At 45.5% G+C, this 27,497-nt stretch overlaps 1 long non-coding RNA gene across 3 annotated transcripts in view; it reads right to left on the bottom strand.

Annotated features, from left to right (window-relative positions):
* LOC135718016 (uncharacterized) overlaps nt 1-3,086 on the bottom strand; it is a 5,895-nt gene extending 2,809 nt beyond the window's left edge. The window contains exons 1-5 of one of the 3 annotated variants that reach the window (XR_012337026.1): nt 3,030-3,086; nt 2,111-2,196; nt 1,893-1,965; nt 1,480-1,575; nt 1,214-1,363 (exon numbers count right to left, since the gene is read on the bottom strand). This is a non-coding gene — a long non-coding RNA (uncharacterized lncRNA). The other 2 variants (XR_010520519.2, XR_010527252.2) reach the window with 2 other exon arrangements.
* Between the last annotated feature and the right edge of the window lie 24,411 nt (nt 3,087-27,497).

Below are 27,497 nucleotides of genomic sequence, written 5' to 3'. Positions count from 1 at the left end.
TTAAATCCAGCGCTTGCGCACGCTGCGTTAAATTGCGTATGAATTTGCGTGCAAATGCGAGTACAACGGCTGGTTTAAGTGCGTGAGTCAATGTGCGCAGGTACTTCTGACAGAACCCGCCAGTCCCAAACAGAGCAACCGGCTATTCCTTCATAAAGCGCTGCTTGAATGGTGGGTTTATTATTATTCTTAATGAAAAACACAACAACAATACGATCTGACCTATATTAAACATCATATATGTATATTATAACAAAAACGAGTAAGCACGCGGCTTCTGCCATCATCTGCTCGCCGCAGTCTGACAGGAATAAATTAAATCTCACACCCGCAGCCGCTGCTCTGTGATGATGCGCGTTCAGCTCCGCTGAATTCAAACAGCAGACACATTCAGTTGTAAGTGTTTGCTCTCTCTAACGAAACTAAATGATTTAATTACAAAAATATCAAAACGACGGTGAAAGACGGTGTCGCGGTGGTGATCTAAACGGTGAGAGGCTGAAGCACCGGTAATCACCGTTTCACCGACTATCACAACATGCCTACTGCCAAGCGATATATTCCCCTTTCAAACCATACAGTGAACGGCCAGTTTGTACTATAGCCCTCTAATTCCTGGTTGAATGACGAGCATTGACTAACCTCCGCCCACAGGAACACGTCAGTCGCCAGCTAAGCTCAAATGGCTCTGGCTGCACAATTAATCACACACGATTGTCACGGACATCTCGTCAGTAAAGCTGGTTCCTTGATTAGTAATAAATCACCATCAGCTGCTTTCAGATGGAGCGCCATTTACTACACAGAGCCGTAGTTCACTGACAAAAGGGAAAATATCGCATTCATAATCGGCAATGATTTCTCCTTTTGTCGGGTCTGTGTAGTAAATGGTGCTCCATTTTAAAGCAGCTGATGGCGATTTATTACTTATCAAGGAACCAGCTTTACTGACGAGATGTGTGTGACAATCGTGTTTGATTAATCGTGCAGCCCTAGCTCTGACTAAGCTAAGCTGCTGTTGAATCACAACACACTAAACAAACTACACAATCAGAACTCGTTACATATTTCTGAAGGAGGGACTTCATAGAACAAGGAAGACATCAGCCCGTTTTGAGGACAGTGAAAACAGCACTATACAGTAAATTGTGTGAAAAATACTGTTTTTTCACACAAAACATGAACACAATCAAAAACACAGGAAAAACATTACCTTTAACTTCACAATTCACACGAAAACGTGACTGCGCCACTTTCCACCTCTTCAAAGCCTTTGAGCGCTCCAGACTCTAGAGCACCTGGCGTTGCGAAGTAAAGCTTGAGGTTGTGATGAGCACCCACCGGCGGAAAAAGAAATTGCTGCCTATGAACACACACATTTGTTAAGAAACATCATATCTGATCTTTGTTTACATTTTTATATTTCAAAATATATGTATGCATTATATATATATATATATATAAATAAAAGATATATACCTCCCCCTCACACAAACACATTCTATAACCACCGCACCACAGTGGTGAATTGGTGCATTACCATCGCGGTGGTAAAATACTGTCACTGTCACAGCCCTAATAAAGATAAGAAGGAAAGAAAGCTGTTATGTACACAACCACAAAGATCCATTTTGTCTGTCAATATGAACCCTTTTCAAAACTTCCATCAACATCTGCTCTGAACTATGAATTAAATTCTGGCTCTGTCTATTGAAAACAAAGGGTGTGAAAGGGTGTGATATATAATATAGAGGGAATAGTGACATACAGAAGAAATTAATTGCTGAGCTGAACAGAGACCATTGCATCCTGAATTATTTTCTTATATTTTCCTAATGACAATGATAAACCAGTACTGAGAAACAAGTAGTAGGTGGTTTTAAAAAGCTTACCTGTGAAGTTTCTTATGTTTGTGTTATTACGTTTCTGATCTGACAACCCTTGCTGTCTGATTCTTGTTCAATCCTGACAACATATAAAAAAGTACAATTAGTGCAATAGTAAAAGAGAATTCTATAAATGATGACCTTTATCAGAATGTAATGCATACACTTGCATAATGCATTTAAGTATATACGATGAAATATCAGGTTAACATGCACAACATTACCTGATCCAGACAGATGTAATGGCTGTTGATGCATTTAAATCTCAGCATTGACAAGATCACCATCACTATTTTTAATTTGAAGGGCTCTGATAACAAAGACATTACAAAAGAGTTATAAAAATACACTGAAAACAAGAGCACATTTGTCTGGATAACTAATATTTTCAAGTTCCATTAAACTTGCTAATTATTCATCAAGAGAAGTAAGCAAAATAATACCATTACACTTCGTTTCAATTCAAATAGCACATGTCAACAACTTACACTGTTTGACTTTTTCCTTACAAAGGAGTTAAGAGTTTTATTCCGCTTTAAATCATGGATACAGCGCGAGGGACCGCAGATACAAGCATAAGCATGTGACGTAACGTGTGATGCCTGATAAATGCAGTTATTGCAAATTCGCGAGCAATAAAACACCAACATCTCATCTAACGTTAAGTATAAACACTTAATCAGTAACATGAAATTAAGCAAGCAGCATTAATTAACTGACCGCACTCATCCAGCTGCCGTGCTGCTCCTCTTTACAAATGACTGACAGAGGTGTCTGTGGCGCCTGTAAGACCTATCAGATATTCACTGACTGAACTACGATATCAACGCTTCTCTACCGAACAGTTGTCCAAAAAGCCCTTACATTTAAGTGCTTTTCTGAAGCAATAAACAACCAAGTGGTTAAGTTGATAAGACCAGATATCTTATTAATTGATTAATATTCATATTACAATCATATTAATGTAACCGTAGTCCAATTTCGGCGGGAACATGCCGTGGAATAGCGAATCAACCATTATAACGGATACGTTCACAAATAACAGAAAAAGCACGATGCATATTAAACATAAAACATTTTATGTGTGAATAAAATAATGTTACGCGTTATAAACATTGACTTATTGACTTGATATTTCCTTACCTCGATGCACTTTCTCGATGATCACGCTGACAGCCGTTAAACTCTCCAGTCTCGTGTAATCTCTATATGGGGAGGCTGTAATCTCGCGAGATTACCTCGCTACTTTTTTAGTCAGGATCAAACATTCCAAACTGACTTGTATGAATTAAACCGATAAAAGTCTTGATGTATTTTATTATTAATGGTATTCTTAAAATTTATATTTAACATGTTATATTTAAGACACTGTGGTGAAAATAAAATAACAATAAAACAACAATAATAATAGTTTATTTGCATGTGTCTATTACATTTTTAACTCTCCCAATTACTTTTGGTAAATTTTTAAATAGTATTTTTATCAGTTTCATAAACGAGTTTTTACAGCTTTTTACTGAATGATTCACAAATTACAATGTCATTAAACATTTTTTTTATTGACCCTTTGCAACTGTTTACCATTCACTGTTGTTTCAACGTTGTGTCAACGTTGAACAAACAACTAAGCTTTTTCAACCAAATTTCAACGTTGAAGGTCGGTCATATGACTGCTTGGATCATTCAATATCAAGCTTCGATATCAGATTAAATGGACCTTTTATAGTATATGCAATTATAGTGTCATTTTAAATGTGAACTACTTGTAAACATGCTAGGATTTAAATAAATAAAAAAAACACATGCAAAATACATAGACCTACAACTTTCAAGATGTTAAAAATGAGTCTCATTGATTTACAATGAGTAATAAATATACTTTTACAGACATTGTTTTGACATAAATTTAACATCAATTTGACATCTTATTTCCTGACATCAAATCAACATCGATTTAATGTCAATGATATTGACCTGAGATATAGGGACCAGAAAAAACATGTCAGATCGATACCTTTGTTGGGCCTCTTTACAACCACAAGGAAATAATTACAAAATATAATGAAAATATGCATATTCAGGCACGTTATACATGGTGGTCAAAATCTTGACTATTTGTTGATGTCAAATTGACGTCAAGGTGCCCGCTGGGTAGCAGATAACTGTGACGATCTAGATATTGTAATAGAAAACCTAAACAATGTCTGTTCTAACACATTGGATGCCGTTGCTCCCATTCGAAAAAAAGAGATTCAAAGAAAAACCGCCAGCTCCATGGTATGACCATCACACCGCAGCCCTTAAAAAGGCAGCTAGAAAAATGGAAAGAAATTATAGAAGCACAAAGTTAGAAGTATGGCGTGCAGCATGGAAAGAGAGTGTTAAACACTACAGACAGGCTATTAAAACCGCCAGATCTACATATCTTAGCAAGCTTATAAATGAGAATCATAATAACCCTCGTTTCCTCTTTAGCACAGTTGCGAAACTGACTAGAAACAAAGAACAAACAGAAACCAGTAGTAAACTTCAACACAATAGTAACGACTTCATGAACTTCTTTTCTAACAAAAATTCGGCTATTAGGGAAAACATCATAGCTACCCAGGCAGCCACCACTCGACCCATTAGTTCACTTAACACTAGACTACCATACGAAAATCTTGATTCATTTAAACCTAATACAGTAGATGAGCTCTCTAAACTAGTCACATCATCCAAATCATCGTCCAAATCATCGTCCAGCCTTTGACACAATAGATCACACAATCTTACTCAATAGACTAGAAAACTATGTTGGTATTAGTGGTCAGGCGCTTGCCTGGTTTAGGTCATATCTAACCAATCGCTATCACTTTGTTTATGTAAATGAGGAAGAGTCATATCACTCCCTGGTTAAATACGGTGTACCGCAGGGATCAGTTTTAGGTCCTATCCTGTTCTCGTTATACATGTTACCTCTAGGAGACATTATCAGGAAACATAACATAAGTTTTCACTGCTATGCGGATGATACCCAGCTTTACATCTCCTGGCATCCCAGCGAAACACACACGTTTTCTAAGCTAAAAGACTGCATTAGCGATGTTAGTGACTGGATGGCACATAACTTTCTTAAGCTCAACTCCAATAAGACAGAGATACTTATTATTGAACCAAATCACTACAAACATAATATGTCAGATTACAAATTGCACATAGATGGCTGTACTGTGGTGCCATCTTCCACGGTTAGGAACTTAGGTGTGATGTTCGACAGCAACTTATCCTTTGATAGTCATATCGCCAACGTCTGCCGCACAGCATTCTTCCATCTTAGAAATATCTCAAAAATACGCCATATGCTGTCTACATCTGACGCAGAGAAGCTTATTCATGCTTTTATGACCTCTAGAATAGACTATTGTAACTCGCTACTCGGGGGATGGCATTCAAATCAGGTCAACAAGCTTCAGCTAGTTCAAAACGCTTCTGCAAGGGTACTTACTCGATCTAAGAAGTATGACCACATAAGCCCAATTCTGGCATCTTTACACTGGCTACCAGTTAAATATCGCATCCAATTTAAAATATCACTAATCACCTACAAAGCTTTAAATGGCTTAGCACCCTCATATCTTAGAGAATTACTATCAGAATACAATCCTGGTCTATTGATTATCCCTAGATTATCAAAAGTGTCTAAAAGTGGAAGATCCTTTTCCTACTTAGCCCCTAAGCTCTGGAATGATTTACCAACCGATGTCCGAGAATCAGACACAGTCGATCATTTAAAATCTAGACTTAAAACTTTTCTCTTCAACAAAGCATTCGCATAATTGGTCTAGTAAAGGTTCTTAACTCGCAATAGTTATTTTTACGGAACAAAGCACTCACGGTCATAACACAGACCAACCAAATAAATAAATAAAAACCTTTTCTGCATGAACACTTAAAATGAATTGCATTAAATAGTTTGCCACCGTTTGCCACTGAACCTGCATTAACGACGACAGTGGGGTAGAGGTCTTCACGGGTCCACTTAGATCCGAAAACCCGAGGTCCGACCCGAGATCCGATCGGGTTCGGGTCTAAAAGTTTCACATGTGCCTCGGACACGGGTCGGGTACAATAATAGCGGCATCGGGTCTCGGGTAAGTTAAAAATGAATGTGTTTTTTCTAAACGGACCCGAGAAGACCCGAACTCTCTCGCTTGTGTGCGTCAATGTACTTTTTAAACCTCTCATCTGTTTGCCAAAAGCGCTTGCGACATTGTGTGGTTGTCGGAAGGTTCATTTTCGTTGAGACAAACATGTCAGTCAATTATAAATGTTCATTTTAGCGGTTACGTTGGTGTCGTCGTCAGATAACAAAGTAAAATGAATGGAGCAGCTCGCCAAATTGGTTGCAAGGCCACCGGAGTTTCTTTCTGTCTGACTGCTGCGCGTGGGTCTGCAGAATGCACACACGTCAGTGCCGTTTACATTCGGTTCCAGTCAGGTTAAAAAAAAAATTCACTGGTTCGGGTACTCGGGTCTAATTTTCACGGGTTTGTCACGGGTCGGGTCTTTCTTTAAATTTTTTTTATTTATGCACGTCGGGTTCGGGTGTGAAGTGATTCGGGTCATTTCGGGTCGGGTACATTTCTTTGGACCCGAGAAGACCTCTACAGTGGGGCCTCCAGCCTTAGTCAAACGGTTTGGCACGTATGGTTGGGTTGCGATTTTGGTGCTTTCGTGTGTCTTGTGAATAGTATGCCATACCGACCCGTTTGCCACTGAACCTGCATTAACGACGACAGTGGGGCCTCCAGCCTTAGTTAAACGGGTTGGTATGTATGGTCGGGTTGCGTTTTTCGCACTTTCGTATGTCTTGTGAATAGTATGCCATACATACCCGTTTGCCACTGAACCTGCATTAACGACGACAGTGGGGCTTCCGGCCTTAGTCAAACGGGTTAGCACGTATGGTCGGGTTGCGATGTTTGTGGCATTTTCTCCTGGTCCGGTAAATGGTATACAATATAGACCCATTTGCCGCTGAACCTGCATTAACGATGACAGTGGGGCTTTAGGCCTTAGTCAAACGGGTTGTCAGGTTTCATTTTCTCTTAAAGATCGGAAGGTGACCCTTATTTACCATATATACCCTCGCATTGGGCCCCCAATTTGCTAAATCCTCAATTATGGATAATATAATAATGCCCCAATAGTTAGTTTGTCTGGAACTAAGCTGAGTTAAACCACATCACTGTGTGACACTTCAATACATATGAACAGCCGCTACAATAATACGATTTTGTTTTTCTCTCCCTGTCTCGTCCTCGACCCGAGGACAACGAGACAAACAGACCCAGTCCCGGTAGATGTGAAAGTCGGCACACCTCTGATCTACTGGTCGTCCTTCAACGTGATGCCCAGCTGATGCCTGACCAACAATCACCGGCAGAACCCACTTAATCTCCGCTAAATCTCCTTATCCGTTCTCCCAAGGGTTTTTCCCTCCTAGGACTTATTTTTCCTCGGATAAAATCCCGGGGGTTTTTTTCTCCTAGGGGGTTTTTCACCCCGGGGAGGCAGCCTTTTTGGGCTTTACTTAGCTTTCTCTTCTAGACGTTACTTTAGTAATACGTGCACTTATAATATTGAGTCATAGCCGCAGCAAATTTAACTGCTCATGCTATCATGTATTTTGTTGTGCTATCTGTCGTTTTTCTGTGCTTTTCACTGCTTCTATTTATGTAAAGCTGCTTTGAAACAATTGACTTTTGTGAAAAGCGCTATATAAATAAAATTGAATTGAATTGAATTGAATATAGTGACTCTCGGAGTACTGCCACAGTTTCTGGCTGTTCAGACTCATACTGTTTGAGATGGGTTCTAATTGTTGCTGCCAACAGAAATACTACTCTGTTCATTCTCATGATGCAAAGCTCCTTTTCAGAATTCTGCAAAGAGGGATCATAGGTCCATAAGAACCTCACAACATCTCGATCACTCTCTTTCAGTCCAATCTGCAGAAAAGCCTTTTCAATATCAGCTGTGAATGCAACCTTGTGCAGACGGAACTTAATGAGCACATGGAGTAAGTCTGGGTTTAAGTTAGGCCCAGTAAGCAGACAGTCATTAAGGGAGAGTGAACTCTCTTCGTGTGAAGACGCATCAAAAACTATTCTCAGTTTGGTTGTTGCTTTATCTTCATGGATTACTGGATGGTGTGGCATGTAATACTTCACTGTGCCAGTCTGTTCTGCCATTTGTGTGTCCTTCACCTCTTCGCATATCTCCTGCTGCAGATATTCCCGAATCACTTCACTGTATCTCTCAAATAACACATTGTCAGTTCTGAATCTTTTCTTGAGAGCTTCAAACCTCTTTCTAGCAACATTGCCATTGTCTTTAAGCTCTGACGTGTCTTTGCCATATTTCCACGGCAACTCAACTAGGTAGCGTCCGTTTTTAAAGCATACCGTTCGTTCAAATGTCTCTAGCACTTTAGCTTCTTCTGCAGTTGGTGATTTATCATGGACAGTGCCGAGAGATTCAATTTCCCAAAATGCATGTAACTGCCTTGAGATCTGATTGTCTTCTGCCATGCTAATGTGCATGCATGAGGTTTCCATCTTGCTTGAGTTGGAAACAGTACCTTGAATAGTCCAGCCAAAGGTACTGTCCAGAGCCATAAGGGGATCTGTCAGCCTCTTGATCTTCCCAGATACAACCTTCCAGTGAAAATCTGCTCCAATGAGCACTAGAAGTTCTGGATCAGCACCCTCAAGCGGAAAATCCGCAAGCTGAAGTCCCTTCTCCTTCATCAGTCTTTGAATTTGATCGTCAGGTACTTTCATAACAGCTGAAGACACTTGTGGGGTCTGAATGGCTTCAATTTCAATTTTCTGCTGTGTGTTCCACACATTTTCCAGTGTAATTTTTACAGTGTTGCGCTTGGTCATGACAGAATTGGGGGAACCAAACGTGTGGAGGTTCAATGTCTCTTGTCTCAGTATTGGCAGCTGTAAACTTCTAACCAGCCTTTCATGAACGAAGCTTCGTTGACTACCCCCATCTATCAAACATCGTACAATTTTTCTCCCCCCTGGACTGTCAGTCCATGGCTTTGCTGTCTGCAGCAACACTGTGTTTGGTTCCTTAGATTTGATATTTTCTGTACTTGACACAGATGACACCACAGTGTCCGTCTTCTTACTAGAAATTTCTGGCTTTTCTTCGCTTTGTTCACACACAGACTGATGATTGCGGCGACTGCAGAGTGGACATGTAACACCCTTAGCCTTACAATATTTTGCTATGTGTCTAAACATCTGCCCAATTTTTTCAATTTCTCTTTGCGCGCAGCTATTGAATAATCGGGACAATGCTCTGACTTATGGGTTGCACTGTCACAAAATACGCAGTTCGTTGGAACTGTAGGGCAAGTGGCATGCAGTGCAGCAGCTGATGGAGTGTTCAGTCTTCCGGGTCGTGATTCACTGCCTGGCAATGCCTTATTAAATGGTTTCTGAACAGCTTCCCTTTGTACAGAATTGGACCTTGTGAGTTGTTGTGCTCTTTCTCTACTCTGAACTTCAAGCTGCAAAAACGCCATGAACTCAGGTACACTCCACACATCATTTGTGCCAACCTTTCCTGTATAATTGAGTGCAATGTCGGCTAACTCTTAACTGCGAATCTGTATCTCACATTCATCATACAGCTGCCTTAATGCTGTGATGTCATACGGTTTCTTCACAGGAGTCAGGTTTAGCAGTTTGGACATGTGCGCATTCACTACAAGGTATTTCCTTCCAAATCTGTCACTAAGCAGTGTAATTGCAGCATCATAATTGCTACCACTTAATGTAAGGCCGGCCATCGCCTTAGCTGCAGCTCCAGTAGGATTTCAAATAGGTAAACTTTTCTCACTTGCACAGTGCATCATTTAAGTGAATGGCTGTCTCATATTGGTTCCAAAATTCTTGCCAAGCACTTATTTCTTCATCGTATTTGTCAATTATCAACTTTGGCAATTTAACTGACTGCCTATTATACAAGCTGTGCGCACTTACGTCACTTTGACAAGCAGTCGAATCTCTGCTGCACTGAATCAATCGGGTGGTAGTCTTTTCCATAACACAATACGGTCTTGATATTCCTGTGCATTATCAACCTCACCCTCAAGCTCGTCTGTCGGCGTTGCCTCCTCTATTCCCTTGTCCAGTTCTGACAACAATTCACGCAATGTCTCGCAATCTGCATCGTCCTTATTGATCTCCTCTTTTATACGCGTCAAAAGCTTTGTAGTGGAAGTGTCACACCCCGAGGGCGGACCCAACTATGCTAAGGGTCACACCCCTCTCAACTCTTCCACCTCGAGGAGTTTCCCAAGACCACCCCAATGACCAGACAGACGAGTATACTATAATTAAAATAAACTTTATTAAATATTTAAAAGGAAAGGGGGGAAAGGGGGAAGGGCAATTTAAAACTAATGTGTCTCTTCTTCGCCTCCAGGGCCACTTAAGGGAAAGACTGGGGACAGGGGCTCCGTAGGGGCTCTGGCCCAACAATCCGTGGCGCGCTCCGCTTCTCCTGGAGGCAGAATCAAACAAAAGTCAGAAAGATAAAGTACTTTGATGCCAAACGCTGTTCGTCCACCCGAGACCTTCGGCAGAACAGGTAAGTAAGGGTTTGCACACAGGTCAAGTTTACTCCACAGGTTTCGCTATCCCCGGTGCTGAAGGCCCTTCCTCCACGCAGGGGTTCACTTGGACAGGTAGGTATCTGCTGGGAGCACAGAACAGTTTTACTTCACAGGTTATGTTACTCACAGCGCTGGGGGATCTTCGTGTCCACAGGACATCACAGGTACAGGTAGGTAATTGCTCTAAGCACAGAACAGGTTAACTTCACAGGTCACGTTACTCACAGCACTGGGGATTTTCGTTCACACACAGAGCTTCACTTGTACAGGTAGATATTTGCTATAAGCACAAAACAGGTGTACTTCACAGGTCACGTTACTCACAGCACTGGGGATCTTCGTACACACACAGAGCTTCACTTGTACAGGTAGGTATTTGCTATAAGCACAGAACAGGTTTACTTCACAGGTCACGTTACTCACAGCACTGGGGATCTTCGTACACACACAGAGCTTCACTTGTACAGGTAGGTATTTGCTATAAGCACAGAACAGGTTTACTTTACAGGTCACGTTACTCACAGCACTGGGGATTTTCGTACACACACAGAGCTTCACTTGTACAGGTAGGTATTTGCTATCAGCACAGAACAGGTTTACTTCACAGGTCACGTTACTCACAGCACTGGGGATCTTCGTACACACACAGAGCTTCACTTGTACAGGTAGGTATTTGCTATCAGCACAGAACAGGTTTACTTCACAGGTCACGTTACTCACAGCACTGGGGATCTTCGTACACACACAGAGCTTCACTTGTACAGGTAGGTATCTGCTATAAGCACAGAACAGGTTTACTTCACAGGTCACGTTACTCACAGCACTGGGGATCTTCGTACACACACAGAGCTTCACTTGTACAGGTAGGTATTTGCTATAAGCACAGAACAGGTTTACTTTACAGGTCACGTTACTCACAGTACTGGGGATCTTCGTACACACACAGAGCTTCACTTGTACAGGTAGGTATTTGCTATAAGCACAGAACAGGTTTACTTTACAGATCACGTTACTCACAGTACTGGGGATCTTCGTACACACACAGAGCTTTCCTTACAAGCAGTGGGCTTTCGCTACAGTGCTGGTACACCGTATTCCTTCGCCCATCCACTCAAACTGTCCGGGCGTCGTAGGGACTAGTGGGGCTGATGACACGGAGCCGAACGCTTCCCGAACTCCCCCTCCTTCTTCACCAACCGGGGTCACGAGTTGGGGCGAACTTTCGTCGGGGCTCCGCTCACCACGAGCTTCTGGTGGAAAGGTCAGTATATCCACTGCTACAACCCACAGTCCGCACAGTACACTCTTGGTATTACTCACTGGGCTTCACCACTGTCTGCTCTATGGATAAACGAAGCTCTCGTGGGAACACCCCGGGCACAGGACTAAATATTCTCGCTCTCCTTAGGACCCAGGCCACAACGGATGTCGTCGTCTCGCGACTCGTCTGAGGCTAGGCAGTTTGAACGCTACAAGCACAGCATACACACAGCAAGTAAAGCGTAAACACCATCAATCAGTGAAACTCACCCACAGCACTCTTATAAACTTCACGTGGTTTTTAAATCGCCCTTGCCACCTGGCTACGACGACCTCGAAAGGATGGTTGGGCAGTAACTGGACCGCCAATGAGAGTAAGATGTGTGTAATCACATACCCGGCGTGTTGATTCCTCTCCCCTGGCTCACCTGTGTTTCCGTTTCCCCACAGGGCCACTGTTCTACTAGCGAACGGTGCTTCCTATCAGGTCCTTCGTCCGTACTTCCGGTCAACCCACGGCTCACCCACGCTGTCCTCTCCAGTGGGGCCAGGGACCTCAAAAACACAAAGGAACACACCAAAACAACTCTTCGTACAAGTATGGCTCAGATAAGTACCGCATCGGTTACTCACGCTTAGTTGTCCACAACTGTTATTCGCTACACTCTTGATGGCTCTGTGTTCACTCCTTCTCTGATGAAACTCCTCAATATTCCTTCGTCAACTGACTGTCCCTTTCTTCTCTCTTCCCCAATAGCACGATCCAACCAGCCTGGTTCATCTGCAAAGCAGCAACACAGCGTAGACAAAGTACACCACAAGCACCCCGTTTGATGTCTACAAAGGTCTTTTTATACGCTGACTCTTCTCCTCGTCAGCCTACCAGCAACCGCTGTGCAAATTATCCCCACCTGCGCGCAATCAGGCGTAATTTGACTTCGGGGAAACCCCGGAAATGAAATGTGGAAGCCGGGTTCTGCCCGTCGTTCATTCAAAATGTGGAAGCCGGGTTCCGCACGTCGTTCATTCAAAACGTCACCTGTGACATCCTCCCCCGCCGAAATGGTTCTAGTCCCTAGAACCGCTTCCTGTGACCCACTCTCCATACCGGATGGGCGGCCGCCCCCGGGTTTCCCGCTGGGGGCGCTGTGGTAGGGGCTCTGGGGCTTCTTCCGCAGGTAAATCATCCGGCTCTCCTGGAGCCTCTGGGGCTCCTTCGGCAGGTGAGTTGTCCGGCTCTCCTGGAGCCTCTGGGGCTACGTCGCTCGCTGGATCCACTACGACAGGTAAGTTCTCAGGCTCCCTTGGGGCCACTCGGGCCGGCCCCTCCGCCGGGCCTCTTGGAAAGATGACCCACCCTCCGTACCAGGGGGCAGCTGTCTCTAGCTCCTTAGGAGCCACCTCTGTGACTAGCGGGGGATAGTTTGGACAGGGGCGAATCATGTTCCGATGGACCACCCGATCTGGTCCGGGCTTCCCTTCTGGTCGGATCGTATATACCGGCTGCCCCGGTCTCTGCTGCTGTTGCACAATATATGGCCTCGCCTCCCACCGATCACTCAGCTTGCCTCCGCCTAGCCGCCGATTATCTCGGACCAGTACCCTTTCCCCAGGAAGCAAGGGGGCGTCCCGTGCCGTCCTGTCGTATAACCTCTTGTTCTTGTCCCCCGCCGCCTGGATCTTCTTATTGACCTGTTCATATGCGAAGTGGAGACGGTGGTGGTGTCGTCCTACCCACTCGGTCACGTTCCCTTCTTGCTCTTCTCCCGGTGTACCCAATAGGAGATCTGTGGGCAGGCGAATGTGTCTACCGAACATTAAATACGTGGGGGCATACCCCATCGTGCTGTGGATGCTATTGTTGTAAGCTTGTAATAAGTTCGGTAAGGCACTCACCCAATCGTCCTGGCGTCTCTGATCCAGCGTTCCCAACAGGTTCAACAACGTCTGGTTAAACCGCTCACATCCCCCATTCCCTTGGGGATGGTACGAGGTCGTGTGGGTCTTCACACACCCATATAACTGGCACAGTTCTCGTATTATACGGGACTCGAAGTTTGGGCCCTGGTCTGAGTGCAGGAACTCGGGGCACCCAAACGGCTGAAAGACCGCCCTTCACAGTGCGGTGGCCGTAGTACTTGCGGTCTGGTCGAGGGTAGGGATGGCCCAGGCGTACTTGGTGAACAAGTCCGTCACGACCAAGATGTTCTGGTATCGGTCCTTCGGACGACTCAGGGTCAGATAATCCATCGCTACAATATGGAGGGGGGCCTTTGCGTGGATGGGTACCATCGGTGCTCGTGGTTCCTGCCGAGATTTAAACAGAGTACATCGGGGGCATGCTTTAATGAACGTACTCACCGAATCCTCCATCCCTGGCCAATAAAAGTGTCGGCGTAGTAGTGACGTGGTACGCTCCTGCCCCTGATGCCCCATCTGGTCATGGTAGGCCTCCAGGAGTGTCCGGACTAGACTGGTCGGCACCACAATCTGTCTGACCTCTTCATCAGTCCCCGGGTCCCGGATAGTCCTGCACAACACACCTTCTCGCAATGTCAATCTCTCCCACTGTCCCAGTATTTTACGACCCACCTCTGTCTGTGCTTGTCTCTCGGCGGGGGTCGGTCGCCGGGCCTGCTGAAGCCACTCGCCCAGATTCCGCAGCTCCTGGTCCTCCTGCTGCCTAGCCTTCCAACGCTGGGGGTCCCATCCCCAGCTCGCGGGCGCTGCCTCCTGTCGGCTCCCAGGCGCCTCCACTATTCCAATCATCAGTCCTTCCTCCTCGTGTCCTTCTTTGAGTGGGGCCGGGCTCTTCGAGTCTGCCCTTGCTGGCAGCCGGGAAAGGGCATCTGCGTTGGTGTGCTCCCGCCCCGGACGGTACTGCAGCTGATAGTCGTAATTGGCAAGCTGGGCCACCCATCGCTGCTCCACTGCTCCAAACCGGGCCGTCTGCAAGTGTACCAGAGGGTTATTATCAGTGATCACAGTTACCTTGGCTCCCCAGAGATAATCCTTAAATTTCTCACTCAGGGCCCACTTTAACGCCAGTAGTTCGAGCTTGAAAGAACTGTAGTTCGCGTTGTTTCTTTCAGCGGGGTGGAGGCTCCGGCTGGCATAGGCGATCACCCGTTCCACTCCATCTTGTTTCTGTGCGAGCACCGCTCCTAGGCCCAGGTTGCTGGCATCGGTATAGAGTAAGAAAGGTTGGGAAAAATCAGCATACGCTAGAATCGGGGCTTGTAAAAGTTCCTGTTTCAAGACCCTAAAGGCTGTCTCACACTCTGGGGTCCACTCCACCATGGGGGATCCCCGTCCCCGTGGTCGCCCAGTCCCGACCAGCAGCTGGTTCAAGGGTCTGGCGATCTTAGAGAACCCTTTGATGAATCGTCGGTAGTAACCCACAAAGCCTAGAAAGGACCTCACTTGCCTTACAGTCCTGGGGGCCTCCCAGTCCCGAACTGCCGATACTTTCCCGGGATCAACGGCCACGCCAGCTGCACTCACCACGTGTCCCAGGAACTGCACCTTACGGCGCAGCAGGTGGCACTTCTCTGGCTTAATTTCAGCCCGTACCTTTCCATCTCTTGGAACACCTTTTCCAGGTGTTGCAGGTGAGTCTCGAAGTCTGGAGAATACACAATCACATCGTCAAGGTATACTAGTACGGATTCCATTAACTAACCTCCTAAACATCGTTGCATCAGTCTCTGGAAGGTGGCGGGAGCATTGCAGAGACCGAAGGGCATCCGGTCCCATTCAAAAAGACCAAAGGGCGTGGTAAAGGCGGTCTTTTCCCGATCTCGTTCCTCCACCGGTACCTGCCAGTACCCGCTGGCCAAATCTAAGGTGGAATACCATGCAGACTTGGTCAGACTTGACAGCGAGTCCTCGATACGAGGCAGGGGAAACGCATCCTTCTTAGTCAGGTTGTTCAGCTTTCTATAGACCACACAGAATCTCCAAGCTCCCGTCTTCTTCTGGACAAGCACAATAGGTGCCGCCCATGGACTGCTACTCTCCCGCACAATCCCCTGCTTCAGCATCCCTTGTAATAGGGTTCTCACTTCGGTGTATAAGGTGGGGGGTATTGGTCGATACCGCTCCCGACTCGGTGCAGCTTCTCCCGTAGGGATACTATGCCGTATTACCGCCGTACAACCGTAGTCTTCATCATGGGTGGAAAACACGTGTTGCCATCTCTCCAGCAGCTTCTGCAGCTCCTCTACTTGTTCCTGCTCTAGGTCCTCTCCTCGTAAGGAGTCCCCTGTCAAATGGGCCGGTACCTTTCTCTCCCTCGTCCTAGACGCTCCTCCTGCTTGCGTTAGCGCTACCTCAACTACTGCGGGGTGCACCCGCCGGAAACTCACATCTTCCTTATCCCGCACCTGATGGCCCTCGACCGATGTCACTGTCACCAGCCGCTGGTGCTTGTGTAAGTGTACTGGGTAGGGATTTTCGTTACAGACCTTTACCGGCACTCGGCCTCGTCGCACCACCGTCAGTCCTCGGGCCACTCTCACCTGTGTGCAGTCTTCATGAGGTTCGACCAACACCCAGCTCTCGGGGCCTTGACGCTGTTGCGGCACCCTGGCCCACACTATGGCTTCACTTTCTGCTGGCACTGACAATGCAAATCGACAGGCTACTCGACCCACTTCTTCGCGGCCATCTCGGCTCTTAGCCAGCTGTACTCGCCTGCAGTCGGCCACTACTCGCTCCCAGCCTGGCCGTTCGGCCCTCGGTATGGTCTGAACGGGCCTAGCCCGAAATAGCTCCTCCCAGCACTCCGAGAGAACATTCATACCTAAAAGGGCTCGGTGACGGCCAAGGCAGTGGTCCTGGACGATGATGACCCCCTTCTGCGGGACTCGTACCCCATACAATTCGAAATCTGTGAGTCGGTAGCCGATATAGGGGATCTCCAAACCATTGGCTCCCTTCAAGGTCAGCCAGGGCGCTTCGGCCTTGTGCGCAGGGTAGGCTCCAAATAGTTCCTGGGACAGGCTTTCTGAAAATAAGGTGACCTGGGAACCAGTGTCGACGAGACAGCGTACCATGGTGCCACATACCTGGGCCTCCACTGTTGGGCTAAGCCCGATCATCTCGTCCCTGGGCTCCATTCTTCTATAGGGGTCACTTTGGGGGGCGCCGACCACATGACCCACTGTGGCCGGTCGCCTTAAAAACCCCCCTCGGAGGCTCTTCATGGTCCGCACTGCCTACTAACATGCCCTGCGGTCCCACACCGATTGCAAATAGGTCTCCCTTGCTCGTCCCACTCGAACCTGGGCCGACTAGTCTGCCAGGGTTGCCCCATCCTACCTCGGCCTCGATCGGAGTACATCCGTTCCCGGGGGGCGGGCCCTTCTTCTTTCCTACCCGGCCCTAGGCGTAGCTCCCCTACCAGGGTCTTCGTTAGTTCGGCCATCTGGTCTCGCACATCCTTTAGGAGTTCCATCTTCAATGCTTGTTTCCAGTCGGTTACTTCCGAGGCTGCCGCCGGACCACTCACCGCTGCGCACACGGGGGCCTCCTTCACTTCCGCCTGGTCACCTTCCAAGGCCATGGCCTCCTTTTTCAGGTCATCGAACGTGAGCTCCGGATCTCGTCTAAACTGCACTCGGAGGTTTTGACGTAGGGGTCCCTCCCGTAGCCCTAGCAGGAACTGGTCCCTTAACAGGGTCTCCTCGTCTCCTAACCCATGGTCTCGTCGTCGCTGTAGACGTGTATACTGTTCACGCAGCTTCAGGGCGAAGGCTCGAATAGTCTGGTGGGGACCCTGCTTGCAATTGAAGAACTGCGCCCTCAGGACGGCCACAGGGGTGGTGTCACCATACTGCTCGGTGAGGAAGTGGAATATGGTCTGAGCGGTGGCTCGAACAGCTTCGGGGGCGGCTTGTACTTCTCGCCGGGCTTCCCCTCCTAGTGAGTTTAATACAAACTGCTGTTGTTGACTGGCACTCAGCCCCTGAAGGCCGGCCAGATACTCGAGCTGAGCCCTCCACTCAGTTAAACGAACCTCGGACTCGACCCCATTATACTTCTGTACCCAGGGGTTTCCCAGGAACACGGGCATAGTACGGGGTGGGGTTTCCGGCCTTTCAGGCACAACACGAGGTGGGGTTTCCGGCCTTTCGGGCACGACACGGGGCGGGGCTTCGGGCAACTCGTCGTCGGCCATTGGAGGGCCTTGGTCGCTCAACTCGAGGTGGAGCCCTGCCGACTACGCCAAATCTGTCACACCCCGAGGGCGGACCCAACTATGCTAAGGGTCACACCCCTCTCAACTCTTCCACCTCGAGGAGTTTCCCAAGACCACCCCAATGACCAGACAGATGAGTATACTATAATTAAAATAAACTTTATTAAATATTTAAAAGGAAAGGGGGGAAAGGGGGAAGGGCAATTTAAAACTAATGTGTCTCTTCTTCGCCTCCAGGGCCACTTAAGGGAAAGACTGGGGACAGGGGCTCCGTAGGGGCTCTGGCCCAACAATCCGTGGCGCGCTCCGCTTCTCCTGGAGGCAGAATCAAACAAAAGTCAGAAAGATAAAGTACTTTGATGCCAAACGCTGTTCGTCCACCCGAGACCTTCGGCAGAACAGGTAAGTAAGGGTTTGCACACAGGTCAAGTTTACTCCACAGGTTTCGCTATCCCCGGTGCTGAAGGCCCTTCCTCCATGCAGGGGTTCACTTGGACAGGTAGGTATCTGCTGGGAGCACAGAACAGTTTTACTTCACAGGTTATGTTACTCACAGCGCTGGGGGATCTTCGTGTCCACAGGACATCACAGGTACAGGTAGGTAATTGCTCTAAGCACAGAACAGGTTAACTTCACAGGTCACGTTACTCACAGCACTGGGGATTTTCGTTCACACACAGAGCTTCACTTGTACAGGTAGATATTTGCTATAAGCACAAAACAGGTGTACTTCACAGGTTACGTTACTCACAGCACTGGGGATCTTCGTACACACACAGAGCTTCACTTGTACAGGTAGGTATTTGCTATAAGCACAGAACAGGTTTACTTCACAGGTCACGTTACTCAGAGCACTGGGGATCTTCGTACACACACAGAGCTTCACTTGTACAGGTAGGTATTTGCTATAAGCACAGAACAGGTTTACTTTACAGGTCACGTTACTCACAGCACTGGGGATTTTCGTACACACACAGAGCTTCACTTGTACAGGTAGGTATTTGCTATCAGCACAGAACAGGTTTACTTCACAGGTCACGTTACTCACAGCACTGGGGATCTTCGTACACACACAGAGCTTCACTTGTACAGGTAGGTATTTGCTATCAGCACAGAACAGGTTTACTTCACAGGTCACGTTACTCACAGCACTGGGGATCTTCGTACACACACAGAGCTTCACTTGTACAGGTAGGTATCTGCTATAAGCACAGAACAGGTTTACTTCACAGGTCACGTTACTCACAGCACTGGGGATCTTCGTACACACACAGAGCTTCACTTGTACAGGTAGGTATTTGCTATAAGCACAGAACAGGTTTACTTTACAGATCACGTTACTCACAGTACTGGGGATCTTCGTACACACACAGAGCTTTCCTTACAAGCAGTGGGCTTTCGCTACAGTGCTGGTACACCGTATTCCTTCGCCCATCCACTCAAACTGTCCGGGCGTCGTAGGGACTAGTGGGGCTGATGACACAATTTTCTCATTTCTATTTATTCTAGGTTTGGTTTAATTATTGTCATTTCTCCAATACCTCTTATCTTTCTTTGTGTTTGCCTGATTCTATCCATAATTTTCTATATATTCTATATATTTTCTTCTGATCTATTTTCTTTTTTTATTTAACTTCTTTTTGTCGTCTACCTCTATCTTTATTTATATATATTTATATATTCATATTTATCCATTCATTCATTCATTTTTGTTATCATTTCTCTGTAAATGGGATGACTATAATTAGTCATATCATCTTTGGAACCACCTTGTCCCATATCAAGTCCCATGCAGTCTCTTCATGCCAGACAATTTTGGACTTTGTGAAGTCCCATGCAGTCTCTACACGGCAGACAATTTTGGACTTAGTGAATTCCTGTGCAGTCTCGACACGCCAGACAATTTTGGAAAGCTAGTCCTATGCAGTCTCTATGTAACTCAGACAATTCTAATTCACTCACCGTTCAACTTATTCAATAAATTCACATGTCATATTTGTTGGGATCGCGTCAGCTTAGGCTTCATTAGAAACAATCCTCTCTCCCTGAATATTCGCGGTGTAGCCGGTTTGCTAATCCGGGATGATCAGTCAATTATTTTGTCCGGAGTCCATCAGCTTTGCGATCCCATCCTCGTCGCCAAAATTGTTATGGAATTTTTACCTTGTTGAACACATGAATAATTATAGTCAGAACCCAATACAGTTTGAAATGATTTTAATATCTTGCAAGAGGCACTTCTGTCAGCACAATTCAGACTGTGCAGAGAAAAGGCAAACTTCAACTCTGCGTTCACACTTTTATACTTAGCTGCTAGACATGTTCACATCCTGTTTATTCACAGTTTGTACACTCTGTACCTAAGATTAAGTCTAACCAGTAAGATAGTAATTTTCCATTACTATATGTCATGTAGCTAAGTAAACTTAAGGTCAAGACAAAAAGAAAATTTAGCTTAGTTAACTTATGCAGCTTATACCATAAAACTCTTAATAAACAGCAATAAATGCTCAAATCATAAAACAGTAGAGATTAGTAAATTTTCCATGACATGACCTGGATGTGGCTGAGGAGTTGGTACATCCAAAAAAGGCATGTTGTGTAGATCAAAAGTTGTTGAAGGGCGAGAGTAAGGTGAATCTATCTGCTGTAGTCCATCGCGTGGCTTTGCTTGCCTTGATTGATGCCTGCGTTGATGCTGGATCGCCTCTCACCAGTTGCTGTAGTTGCTTAAATTGGTGCTCCATACCTTTCCATCTGCGCTCTTGTCGGAGCGTCTCTGCCTCTATCCAGTCCGGGGCTGAGACCGCTGCAGATGGCGCTGAGACTCCAAGCGATCTGTTCTGTCTTCAACCACAGGAGTAAGATGTTTGGATGACTCTGTGGATTTGGGCCTGGTCCCCATAGATGAACCATCCCTAGGGCGTGCCATACCTCTGCCTTGATTGTCCTTCTTGACTCACCGAGTGCTGCCCGGACACTGTTTACCCAGAAACCGCTGCCACCAAATGTTGTGGGTAGATGTGATTGAGATGTCGTGAGCAGATGTAAACACTCAGGAGAAGTTGGATGAGTTTGAAAAGATTGGATTCAGGCCAAGTAAAGGCAATAAAAATCAACAACATGAAAGAAAAAAAACACTATTAAGTAAATTGACATGGAATTAAAAAAAAAACAATCAAAATGTATAATTTTGCAGCTGCTTAGAAACAGAGCTTAAAAAGAAATTACTTTTGGGAGCCTACAACAGACTTATGTCTTCACCTCTCCTTTTTCCCCAAAGACTGACACTGTTCATCTATATATAGACCTGAAACACACCTCTAAAATTGGCACATACCAACACATAATACAATACAAGGGTGGCTCAGGTGAGCAAACAATAAAAGCTTAAAGCAACACTATGTAGTTTTTTTACCTTTAAATAATGCCTCTAAAATTATTTCAGTGATAGAACAACTTTTAACTGGACAAATTGTACTGTTGCTGCAACCTGAGCAGCCTCCTAGCTTCTACAAGCACACTCTGAAAGTGGTGGTGGAGGGTAGGAAACACAGCCCCGCCCCTCCCCCTGCCTGCAGAAGAGTGTCTGATACCAGGCACTGTTGCGCTTTTCAACCACATGGAAGAGCTGTAAGTCATTTTTACATGGAAACTACATAGTGTTGCTTTAACAATGGCCAAAATACTAAATATACAAAGCTAGAAAATTGCAGACCATTATTCATATATTGCAAGTTCATATTTGGCAAAGCCAAAATATATATTTACAGCTAATAAATAAATTAAATTAATAAACTCTAGGTCACTTCCTGTTGACCCGGAAGTTATAGCGTAATTTCAAGATATTTAAACCTGACAATTGCGGCAATCTTCCCTTTAAACAGACCAAACAGAATACGCTTGATGGTACAATGAAACTCTGTTACCTTTAAAACTAAATAAACAGACACATGTCAAACAGTACAATGGTTAACGGAACACATATGTGACCAGTCAAGGAAAGTAGGGACACATCTACATTACATTACATTTTGTCATTTAGCAGACGATTTTGTCCAAAGTGACTTACAAGTGAGGTAAACAATAGAAGCAATTATGGCAACACAAGAACAGCAATACATAAGTGCACTGGAAATAGTCTAATCAAGTCCAACACAATATACATAGCCAAGGGTATGTTAGTGATTTTTTTATATAGATAAAGAGGAAAGTAAATAGAGAAAGAGATAAAGAAAAGGGTAGCTAAAGAAAGATAGTAAATCTGTAATTAGGAAGTGAGGTAATGGCGGAAGAGATGGGTTTTTAGCCGAGTCTTAAAGACAGCTACAGTGTCAGCAGATCGTGTCACAACCGGCAGATCATTCCACAGTTGTGGAACAGTTCCTGAGAAGGTATGTGTCACAGGTCGGAGCGGACCACAGATGTTGCGAGTCACGCCCCTTCCTAGTTTCCACCTCGAGGAGATCCCAAAGCCACCCCAATGACCAGACACACAGAGAGCGTAAGTATAATTAAAACAAACTTTATTTAAATTAGTTAAAATATTTCAGGAAGGGGGAAAGGGAATTCTTAAAATGTCGTCTTCTGTTCTGCAGGAGGAGAAAGGGGCCAGAGGGGACTATACGGCAAGGGTAAGTATATCCACAAGGGGAGAGGGGGACGGAGCTCCTTCGTCCCTTTTGGTCCTTCTCTTTGGGTTTTGTTGACTCGTGGCCTCCTTCGTTTCTCCTGAAGGCAGAGTAAAACACACAATAAATAATCGATCCGTAGAGAGTGGCTACCTACTACTTGGCTCCGTAGACTAGCTGACAAATGACTTGCTCCTCTGATATCCTTGTACAGGGCGCTCGGACGGCGTCTCCCCTCCTGCAAGCTCCAAGATGGATGCAAACCGCGACACAAGACTCCTAAGGGACAGGTAAGATGCAAAGTGAGTATCTCCAAATATTTTACCCTGAACTCTGGCTGACCGGCTTTTCAGAATCCGTATCCCTGACTTTCGATGTACCGGAGGCCCGGGGTTTGTGAGGCGCGTGTAACTTTAACTCCTTACAGGTGGTGCTGCAAGAGAGAGGTCGCTCGAGCTGCGGGGGAAAACACAGGTAAGTATTTCATAGGTGCCTGGGGCTTTACCTTCTTTGGTGGCATACAACACAATCTGGTAGTCTTTGGCTGTGGGCACAGGTAAGTACTTCATAGGTACACAGGGGCTTTACTCTCACTCTGGTGGCTCGTAGCTGTGGGCACAGGTAAGTACTTCACAGGTAACTGGGGCTCTATTCTCACTCTAGTGGCTCGTAACTGTGGGCAAAGGTAAGTACTTCGCAGGTGACTGGGGCTTTCTCTGTTACTTCAGATCTCCCACACCTCTAGCTACTAGCTCTTAGCTTTAGTCAGAAAGGTAAGTATTCCTCCCAGAGGTCTAGGGCTTTACTGTGGCTCCAAGAAACACAACTCAATGTACGGGCACTTAGTTTCGGGCAGGAGGTGAGCACTTTACAGATAACTGGGACTCTTACTGTTACGTTAGGTCGCATACGAACTCAAACTGCTGGCTCTTAGCTTTAGGCAGAAGGTAAGTAAGTACTTCTCACAGAGGTCTAGGGCTTTACAGGTCTAGGGCTTTACTGTGGCTCCAGGTAACAACTCAATGTACTGGCCCTCATTTATCAAAAGTGCGTACACCAAAATTCCAGCGTACACCTGGCGTACACCCAAAACCACGGTGACTTTGAGATTTATCAATATGGACGTTGGCGTACGGCACGCTCAAATCCTACGCCTGCTCAGGAGGTGGTGTACGCACATTTTGAGTTAGTGCAGAAATGCGCAAACACTTCCTAACACCACAAAACGCACTGACAAACTAAAATATATGATATATTATGACCCACTGTAAAAAACATAGTAATTATAAACTTCAGTGTTTATTTTCATGCAACATGGACTTCAATTTTTTATTTTTAAGACTTTACCAAAGCATTTGATTTGTATGCATATGTAGTCCTTCAGCTGCGAGCCTGTGCGCTTTACCTGACGTTTGAGAGATAGGTGCGCACGGACTGGGTTCAGTAATGAAAGGCTTTCAATGACCAAAAAATAATCCCGACTGAAGAAATAATAAAAACTACATTCTTCTTCTTTTAAATAATAATAATACAAATAATAATTAATGACATTCTTCTAAATAACAATAAGCGTCATTAATATTAAAAAACATAAGAATACTAATGATAACATTACAAATTGTCATGCAATTATTAATTTGAATTAATGGTACTCCACATCACATCATCATCACTACACCCTAATAGATGTGACTTGATACGAAATTAAGTGCTAATTGTTTCAAAACACGTGCTGTAAAGTAATGCATTGTGATAGGGCATTTGCTCATTAAAACAGCTATTTAAACTGGATTTCCACCGTACACCAGTTCGCAATGATGGCTGACCTGGCGCTTTTAGAAGACGCATATGCGCCCTTGAGAAGGGAACGAGTTTTCAGGGATAGGCGCGATCTTCTGAATGAATCAGATGAATGGCTGATGAACAGATTCCGTCTTCCAAGGCATCTTCTCCTGGAGCTCTGCAATAACCTGGAGCCCTACCTCCAACGTGAAACCCGGCGGTCAAGGGCCTTACCTGTTCCAGTCCAGGTTCTCTCCACACTTGGGTTCTTGGCCACTGGAACATTTCAACGGGAGATTGCAGACAGGTCTGGCATATCCCAACCCACCATGAGCCGCACGCTGTCATCTGTGCTGGCTGCCATCAGGACTCTCATCCCACATTACATACAATTCCCTAATGACAATGCCCAGCAAACAATGATTAAAAGGGGGTTTTATGAGATTGCTGGGATTCCAAATGTCATAGGTGCAATTGACTGTACCCACGTGCGTCTGAAACCACCATCGGTTAATGATTACGCATACATCAACCGCAAAAATTATCATTCAGTCAATGTGCAAATAATTTGTGATGCCAGACTCTGCATATTAAATGTTGTGGCACGATGGCCTGGAGGCACCCACGATGCCTACATTTTTGAGCACAGCAGCGTGCGCAGACGACTGCAGGAGGACGCATTAAGGGGTATTGGTTATCTTTTAGGTGAGTAATAAGAGCTAATTTAGTTTGCAAAATATATTCCTTTCCTGACCTCTCTTTTCCCCTTTAGGTGACAGGGGTTATCCCCTTTTGAACTTTTTGATCACCCCTGTGCCAAACCCCGAGACGCATCAGGAGCGCAACTTCAATCACGCGCATGCACGAACACGAGCCACTGTGGAGCGCTGCGTGGGGCTTTTAAAAGGTAGATGGCTCTGCCTGGCACACGCGGGGGGCACGTTGCTCTATTCACCACAAAAGGTGTGTAACATAATTTTGGCATGTACCGTCTTGCACAACATGGCCGAGATGAATCGTGTGCCATTTGACGTGCTGGCCCCGGACCCAGAAGTGCCAGTGGAGCAGTGGGCAGCACCACCGGCTATAGGAGCTGTTCAGCTCAGACAAGACCTTGTTCGGCGGTTTTAAGGGCAAGTTAAAATAACAGACTTAGTTTGCATTGGTTTTTTATTTTTTTAAGTTTTCATTGATTTGTTTTAATGTCGTATTAATTGACAGTAAAGAATTGTTAATTTCGACCAGTAATCTACAAATTTCTATCTGTCTTTCCAGGACCTCATCCGTCAGGACCCTTGGCCGTGGCGCACGGGAGGCTGGAGGACGAGCCTCGGCTTCCCTCGCTTGGACCTGCTGCTCAGGCTCTGGGTGCGGCGCAAGGATCGGATCAGGCTCCTGGATGGGCTGAGTGGGAGATGCTTCGAACGCGCTGGGACCTGCAGTGTCCTCATCTGCAAAACAATACAGCAAAATTTAAATAAAACGAGTTAACTATGTACTTGTGTGTTTTTTATATTGGTCTATAAAATTTAATTTTTACCATGAATGTCGTCGGTATCTCCCCCACCACTGATGCCTTCTAAAGACGCCGTTCCGATGAGTGCTGCCACATGCTCCTCGTGCGGTGTCAGCTGGAGGCTTGGATCCGGTGGTCCTCCCCCAGTCTGACTCTGGCTTCTTTTCAATGCGGAGACGCGCCTCTTTGTGGCCATCTTTAGATCGGACCACTTTTTTTTCACCTACAATAAACAAGAGCATTTTAACTTGATCACTTTTGATCTAGGAAAAAATTATTCATTCAATTTAATCCATTTTTTTTAAAGGTAAGTGGTTGCAATCAATTTAAGCTACATTTAAACAAAAGTTTTTTGTTTTGCCTTTCTTTTGTTTAAATTTAGCCTAAATAAATTGAAAATAAATTAATTTTTTCAGTGTATATTAAGCAATAAAACATTTCTTACCTCTGCTGGAGTGCGCTTCTCAACCCCCACACTATTTACTGAAGTGGTAATTTGGGACCATATTTTGTTTTTATGGGCGCCTTTTATCCCACTCTTTAAGCTTCCAAATAAAACAAATTTGTTTTTTTCCACTTCCCTGGTGATGGTTTCGATCTCCACATCGGAGAAATTCCTCTTTTTTGCCGTCTTTCGTGTATCCATGTCGTAAAATGAGGGCGTGGGGGAAAAGGAGACTTGAATATATAGGGGCGTGTTATTCTAATGACGATCGTTTTCAGCCGCGGCATTTATCAAGGGCAGGTATTGCGTACACCTGAATTAGAGAGGTAGGCACAGTTTCATGAATCAGGCGATGAGAGGAGTGTACGCATAATCTTACGCCAACATATACGCCCGTTTCTACGCAAGAATGATAAATGAGGGCCACTGTGCGGACACTTAGCTTCGGGCAGGAGGTGAGTAATTTGCAGATGACGGGGGCTTTTACTCTTACTTCAGGTGGCGTACAGCTCAATCTGCTGGCTCTTAGCTTTAGGCAGAAAAGGTAAATAATTTTCAGATGACTGGGGCTTTACTGTGACTGCAGGTAACACCACTCGATTCACTAACACTCAACTTTACACAGGGGATGAGTAATTTACAGATGACTGGGACTTTACTGTGGTCCTACTATTTCTCAACCACAACAGGGATTTCACATCGAATACTCCTCCTGGGCGGTGGACTTACGGTGAATATATTACAATACAGTAAGTAGATGGACTTACAGACCTTAGGTGGTAAAGCGTCTTGACACGTGCCTACGTAGAGGCTTCCTGTACGGCAGGGGAAGTTGGACACTGTCGGGCCGGGCCAAACGCTTCCCTCTCCTCTCTTCCACTTGCGGGTCAAGAGATCTAGACAGGGGCGAACCTTTGAAGGGGCTCCACAACAGGTAAGGTTAATCCACACAGGTAATTTGCAGCAGTAAAACTTTCTCCTTGCATATAGGTATACTGTCTGCTTTACTCACACCAGTCTTGCTTACTTGTATAATTCACCACCGCATCCACCGAGACAGGGAAAATCCAAGAGGTCAATGCAGGACATCACATT

This window comes from Paramisgurnus dabryanus, chromosome 7, assembly GCF_030506205.2.
Source record: "Paramisgurnus dabryanus chromosome 7, PD_genome_1.1, whole genome shotgun sequence".
In the NCBI taxonomy this organism is placed as follows: Eukaryota; Metazoa; Chordata; class Actinopteri; order Cypriniformes; family Cobitidae; genus Paramisgurnus; species Paramisgurnus dabryanus.
The sequence above is the reverse complement of the archived record's forward strand: the minus strand, read 5'-3'. Positions and strand labels throughout refer to the sequence as shown.